Genomic DNA, 7,354 nt, shown 5'->3' on the forward strand with positions numbered 1-7,354 from the left:
GCATGAGGCCGTGAGTTTGATCTCCAGAACCTCAAGAAATGTTTCTTATAAATGTCTAATGGGGTTCATGTGTTCATATGGCCTCAAATTTGAGTCTTGACAACTCAGGAAGACCATCTCAAAATAAGGGCTGGGGAAGTAGCTCTGGGCATATGCCCTGGCTTCAATCCCCAGTACCCCTGAAAAATGGGCCTTCAGGAAGATAGGTATCAAGGCCTTCATTTTATTATGCTACTTGGTTTTTGGATCTATTATTCCATAATAAAAATGTACTAAATTTTCACTGCTGTGATTATATTTTTTTTTGTGTGGGTATTGAATCATAAGGTGCTCAACAATTAGGCCACATCCCCAACCCTTTTTAAGACAGGTTCCAAGTTGTCCAGGACATATTTAAGTTGCTGAGGCTAGCCTTGAACTTGGTCCTCCTGCCTCAGTCTCCCAAGCTGATGGGACTACAGGTGTGTGCTACCACACCTGGATGCTAATTTGTAATCCTTTGGAAGCATGTAACATAACTGCCATACCCACCTTGCTGGGTTTGAAGCCCTGCTTTTTTGTGTGTGCCTCTGTTCAGGGCAAAGAAGCAAATCTGAGCTACAAAGACAGACCAGCAGTCCTGCAAGCCTGGTGCTACTAGCAGATTTGTTCGGGGAAGTGAAGCGGGAGGTTAACTCTGAAAGATCAGACAACCATAGCCAAGGTCAGAGGATAGAAACCATAGGTACTTTAAATTTTTAGTCTGCAGTATGTGACCAGGCTATTTTTAAAAAGTTCCAGTTGCCTAATTCAGACACCACTGGAGGTTCAAGGCTATCTTCTGGCATAACTGAGGAACAGGATTCGAGACTAGGATTGTTTTCTGTTTGGTGAGAGCTCAAAATGGATTTTTTTTAATTTGGTCATTTGCTGACAATCTGCCCAGTGTGATCAATAAAGCAGGGACACTCCTGGACCCCATTCTTGTGGATTTAACCAAAGCATTTCTCAACTATTCTTTTTGCGATCAAATAACTCTCCTTGCTCCAAGCATCTGCAGCTTCCAGAACAAGTGGACGAGAGTTCCGAAGGGGCTCAGATATGTAGAATTGTGGCCAGGCCGAAATTTGGGAGGAGTGTCAAGAAAGATCAAAGTGCTGTCACCTTCTGCAGCCACAGGATGTTGCCGAAGTCACTCTCCTTCATGCAGACTGGCTCTCTCTCTCCCTCTTGGGGTGAAAATCTGCTACTTGCCAGGTAGGGGCAGCAGCTGGAGTAGGGGTTCAACGGCTGTGGTGACTGGCTCTGGCTGTGGAAGGAGCAGACAGGGGGGCTTTCTGCTGTCCCCATATGCACCCTACTCCCCAATACTAGACTGGCTCCTCCAGGTCTCAGTTGGCATCACCTCAGAGGCCCTCCCTGAACACCCCGACGTCCACTCATGGTTGTTCCATAGAAGGAATGGATCACAGTTGGCCATATTGCACATTCTTGCTTCTTATAGGTGGCCAGTCCCAGAGACTGACTCACCTGCCATCGTCATCCAAGTGGACCCTACCTGACCCCCCTGATTAGCTACACAGGTGCTTAATACATAGTGTTATGACTAAGCTACATTCCAGTCCTTATTGTTTATTTTGACACAGTGTCTCAAGTAACTAAGATTGGCCTCCAACCTGTGATCCTCCCTCCTCAGCCTCCTGAGTTGCTGGGAATACAGCTATGTACCACAGTGCCCTCTGGTCTTCTCTGTATTTGGCTTGTTGCCCACCAGGGCCTCCCCCTGTTGGGTGCACTTCTCAACCTGGTGGTCTCAGGAGGGCTGAGATTCCTGCATGATAGTGGCTTCCAAGGGGCAGGAAGCACAGCCTGCCAGATGTGTTAGGTTCCCCTCCAGGGCCCAGTTCAGCAGCACTCCAGCATATTCATATTCTATTCCTCAGAGCAGGGCTGAGGATGTAGCTCATTGGCAAATTCCCCAGTCTCAATCCCTTATACCAAGCTCAATCCCATATAAATAAATAAATAATAAAGAGCGCTGGGTATGGTTGCACATGCCTGTAATCCCAGTGACTGCGGAGGCCAAGACAGGAGAATCTCAAGATCAAGGCCAGCCCCAGCAATTAGCAAGGCCTTAAGCAACTTAGGGAGACCCTATCTCAATAAAAAATTAAAAGGCCTGGAGATGTGGCTCAGTGGTAGGCAACTCCTGGGTTCAATCCCCATTACAAAAAAAGAAAAAAGAAAACTCAATGTCCTGCAGATGCCAGGGAACCACTGTGAAGCTTCCTGCCCCTCCCATCCAGAGCCCTTGGACTGGCTGTGTCTCGCTGGGCACATGGCTTCCCTTGTGAGCACCAGTGTCCATGAGGGAAAAGCAGCTAGCAGGACCAGCCTGACGTGGAGATTTGAAAACTATGGAAAGTACTAGGCCTGTGCTAGGAGCGCACCGGGTCATCATTAGCATGACTCTCTTCATCCTCCATCCTCTCCAAGGATGGAAAGACCCCAGGGCACATCTGTAGTCACTTTCCTTGAAGAAGCCTAGGGTTATGGGTGACACAAGTGCAGAATCCAGGACCCTACCCCCACTCTATGTGGACTTCTAATACTGAGCCCAGGGACCCTGCTGCCTTGCAAACCAAGGCTGGGGTGCTCTTGCAGGAACCAGAACTCATGGCTGATCACAAGTGGCTACACCCCTTGCCTGGGGAAACTCAGTCCACTTACTTCCAATGGTTAGAAATACCTAGAATCAGTCTGCACCACTTTGTGGGTAGGGAGGGGGAAGGGCTGAAGATGGAGCCCAGGCCTCATGCAGGCTAGGCAGGTGCAGCACCCCTGTGCTCTCCCTGCAGCCTGGAGCCATCATCTGCTACTTTGGGTTGTATTTTAATTCCTCTGCTATGTCAATATGTCTTTTTTTTTCTTTTAAATGCTAGGGCATGCATGTCTCTGCTGGACTGTGTGTGTGTGTGTGTGTTTAACAGTAGGAATTATGTACCTAGGGCACATTACTACTTAGCTACACCCCCCAACACCTTTTATATTTTTATTTGAGACAGGGTCTGACTACATCACCCAGGCTGGCTTGGAACCTTCAATCCTCCTGCCTCAGCCTCCCAAGTTACTGGGATTGTAAGTGTGCACCTAGGTACCTGGCCATAGAGCATTTAAAACCCTCAAGAGATTACATTGCACCTGGGAGCAAGTGGCATAACTAATGAGAATAATAGCCTCAGACTGCAAAATCCCTCTGGATGAATGTTATACCAATGCCGAGTCCCTTAAATAACTCTCAGACCACACATTGCCATTCCAATTAAGCCTTTATTGGTGGTCAGCAGTAGACACTTAACTCTCTAAAAACGAGATGGTCAGAGAAGCATACCACCTTCAGTTATTCCTCATATTTAAGCAAAAACACCACAAAAGGGAGATTTGGGGGTATAGCCAAAGTAAGCAAGCACATTGAATATGTAAAGAAGAGTAGTGTACTACAATTTTATTGATGTTTTTATATTAACCAAGTTTTAGACTCTGTAATGTGGAACAATACTCTAAAATAACAGTTGCTGTTTCACCATAGGTGTAGAAACCTTCATTTGTACAGTTAGTTGCTCTAGAGAATAAAACTTAACAGAGGCAATGTAATTAATATTTTAAGAAGTGTTTGTCACTTTAATATGTGAGTCAAACTTTGATTTATATCAGTAAATTAATATTTGCTCTTGGGGAATAACCTTGAGTACTTTTAACCATTTGTGTTACATGTATAAACAACTTAGGTATAAAGAAACATGTTAATATTTATCCTTTATTTAAGATGTTTATATTACTTACTTAGACTCTATTGTTTAATTGGATGTATAAAAATTATGTTTTACCACACAAAGACTTTCTTACCTAGAAACATGTTTTTTACTAAATATATTTTTATATTTAGAAGCTTTTAATAATTTTTGATCCATGGATCCCTCTTTTTGTTTATACCTTAAAATAACCCGTATCAATTTCTGAATTTAGATAAATTAATCTATGTTAATAAGAGGAAATATATTTATAGTACTCTAATTGAAATGCAGTTGAAACCTCTTGACTATTTGTATATAGAATAATACCCGCTGGGACTTTTAACTTTTAGTAACCTTCTTTTTGTGATAACGTAAAATAATTTTAAATTTTTTAAATTTACCAATATATGAAAACACCGACAGTGCTTAAATATTTTACCTTACGGAATTTAAGAAGTTTGATTATTTCATATTACATTTAACAGTTAACATTTAAATTTTGTAAACCAATCAGATGTGTCTAACAAACACATCCATGATTAATTTCATATAGGTCAAATCTAATTTACATTTTTTTAAAAAAAGGTATAAGACAAGTGCATTGAATAGCATTTGTAATTTTTCACATTGAAGAAAAATCCTAAAGACAATGGATATTAGACACTTAAGAGCCATTAACATTTTATTTACTGTTTGACCACCTAGAAACAAAACTGTGCATTAGTAACTTTAAAGACATTTTTACTTTTATTTATTCACCCAATTTCAATTGAATCTTTTAAATCATATGAAGCAAAGGTATTTGTATCCATTTTTTAAATTTTAATTTATGAGCTCATATGTCAAATTTTAGTACTAAATATATGTAGACATGGCAATATAAGTAGACGACAGTACACTGGTGTCCCTACACAAAACAGACGAACAAAAGCCTTGTCAGTATTTGGTAAAACCTATTATACTGAGAATTAACCCTTGTAAATTGGCCTTAGAACAAATCAGAATGTAATCAGTAAAACATATTAACCTATGTGTATCAGATAAAAATTATAAATTTAATGAATATTGACTTTCAAAATCCTTCCTGGCCCTCTTCCTGAGGTGGTCCTGCTCATTAAAGGTGAAAAGAATTAATTGAATATAGACAAATGACAGAGCCTTATTCTTCCCTGAAGGAAATTCCCAAAGAGGAACTCCCTTGGTCTCCTCAGGACCTCAACACCCAGGTTGGGGTCCAATTGTATGTTAAATATGAGAGTCCAGTCTCCATAATCCCCTGAGGTGGAAACTGTGGGTTCTTTGGGAAGTCGGGGAGCAGAAGATATATGTCAAAGGCAAGTGTCTCTCACATGGTTTGGATATAACTTGTCCTCCAAAGCCTCTGTGTTAATGCAAGAGGTGAAATGATCAGATCATGAGAACTATAATCCAATCAGTGGATTAATCCATCAAATATATATATTTCTGTGTGTGTGTCTGTGTGTGTGTGTATTCTGATAATTAACATGTTTTCAATCCTAAATAACCATTGACAAAATACAGATTCAGAACAACTCTCTGGCTGCTAAGGTCCTCTGACAGTGACTGGTTTTAGCAGGGTTTCCGTAACCCAGGTAGGTGCCATCCCAACCAGAACACAATTCAACTTTCCTCCTCAGGAGTCTTCCTGGGTCTTCTACAAAGTTTTTGTTTGTCCAAGTCTTTTTCCAAATCCATAGAGTCCTGTCCTTTCTATCCTACACTCTTTCATTCTGATACCTTGTCAGGACTCTCCAGATAATCTTATGACCCAAGCCACTGGAGTCAAAGAAGGTGTGGGGGGATGACCAGAATGTTTGGCTGGGAGGTTCCCACAGAAGGCAATAGGAGTCCACTCATCACCTGGAACAAAGGGAGATCAGGGAGTTGGAGCTGGAGAGGTGGCCCCAGGCAGGGCTCCCTAAGTGGCAATAGACAGGCTTAGGCAGGGTTGGAACATGGCCTGAGGTCTGTTTCCATTTCCAGAAGGCTGTTGAGAGGACCATGCTCCCTAGAGGGAATTAACAAGAAACAGAGACAGCATCAGAGGAATCATTGCCACCAAGGTGAAGAAGACTGGCTTTGACTTGAGTGACCATGGCAGCTTGGCAGACCCTGGACGTGGCCCTGGGGAACTTGACCCTAGGTTGCTCTTTTGCATCACAAAAAGGAGTAAAGCTTCTCCTGGGCAGGGAAGAAACCTACAGTGGCAATGGTAGTAAGACTGGCCTTGGGGGAGTTGGGGAGTTGAGGCCCTCAGTTCCCAGAGGTCACATGCAGCCAGGTTCTGCCTGCACCAGGGGTCACGGGAGCTCTAGTCCAGGAAGAAACAACACCCAGCAGGAAAGCTAGATTCACAAACAACCAAGGTCTGGTTTCTAGTTTCGTCTCCCCAGGGGCCTCCAAGTTGCCTCTACCCAGGTGCACCACCAGCCCCTACACTGTCCAATAACAAAAACAAACAAACAGAAAATCACTTTTGGGGCTGGGGGAGATTGGTTTTGAATTAATTTTCATGCCTGTTTTCTCCACAGTCAGTGCCAATCACAGAAAAGTATAATCTGAAGCAAGAGCCACCTAGAAATTAGTGTCAAATGAGCCAGTACGGGGCAGGCTTGTCCCAGTGTGTCCCTTTTCCTATCAAGTAACTTTCTACTGCTGGGTTCTAGAGCCAGATGTCATTGTGCCCAGTAGAGGGAATGGGCAGCTTGTCGGTGGACTCTGTGGTTAGTCAGGGTTGTCCATTTGCCCTTAGCTGTTTTTATTTTCTTTCTCTCATTCTCTTCCTCCTCCTCCTCCTTATTCTCCTTCTACCCCTCTTTCTCCTCTCCATTTATCATCTTCTTCTTTTTTCAGTTACTGGTGTTTTAACTAAGGGTACTTAGCCACTGAGCCACATCCCCAGCTCTTTTCAATGTTTATTGAGGCAAGATCTCACTAAGCTGCTTATGGCCTTGTTAAGTTGCTGAGGCTGGCTTTGAATTTGTGATCCTTCTGCCTCAGCCTCCTAAACCACTGGGATTACAATCATGGCCCACCACATCTGGTTCCAGGCCTGTCTTATGCTGAGAAAGGAACTCACTTTGTTCTCCATACTAGTCCCAAACTTATGATCATCCTGCTACAGCCTCTTGAATAGCTGGATTTCAGATAGGTACCGACATGCTCTGTTTAAATGTAAGCAATGCTAAAAGCCACATATAGTATTTGAGAACATTTGCAAGTATAGATGGAAAATGGTAACTCTGAGATGAGGCTCTATTGTCATGTGTTTCTTGTACACGTGACAGTGTGCCACTTTGGAGTGGAGTCACAGGAAAGAAATAGATCAGAATAGAGACCAGCCTTTAAAAAATATTGTGTCATTCCAGGTTTGGTAACCTGCACCTGTAATCCCAGCTCCCTGGGAGGCTGAGGCAGGTGGATTATGACTTCAAGCAACACCCTTGGCAATTTAACAAGACACTGTTTGAAAATACAAAATAAAAAAGCCTGGGATGTAGCTGTAACAGAGCACCCCTGGGCTTCAATACCTGGTAAAACACACCCACACATATTTGTGA

The sequence above is a fragment of the Urocitellus parryii genome, chromosome 11 (assembly GCF_045843805.1).
Source record: "Urocitellus parryii isolate mUroPar1 chromosome 11, mUroPar1.hap1, whole genome shotgun sequence".
Lineage (NCBI taxonomy): Eukaryota > Metazoa > Chordata > Mammalia > Rodentia > Sciuridae > Urocitellus > Urocitellus parryii.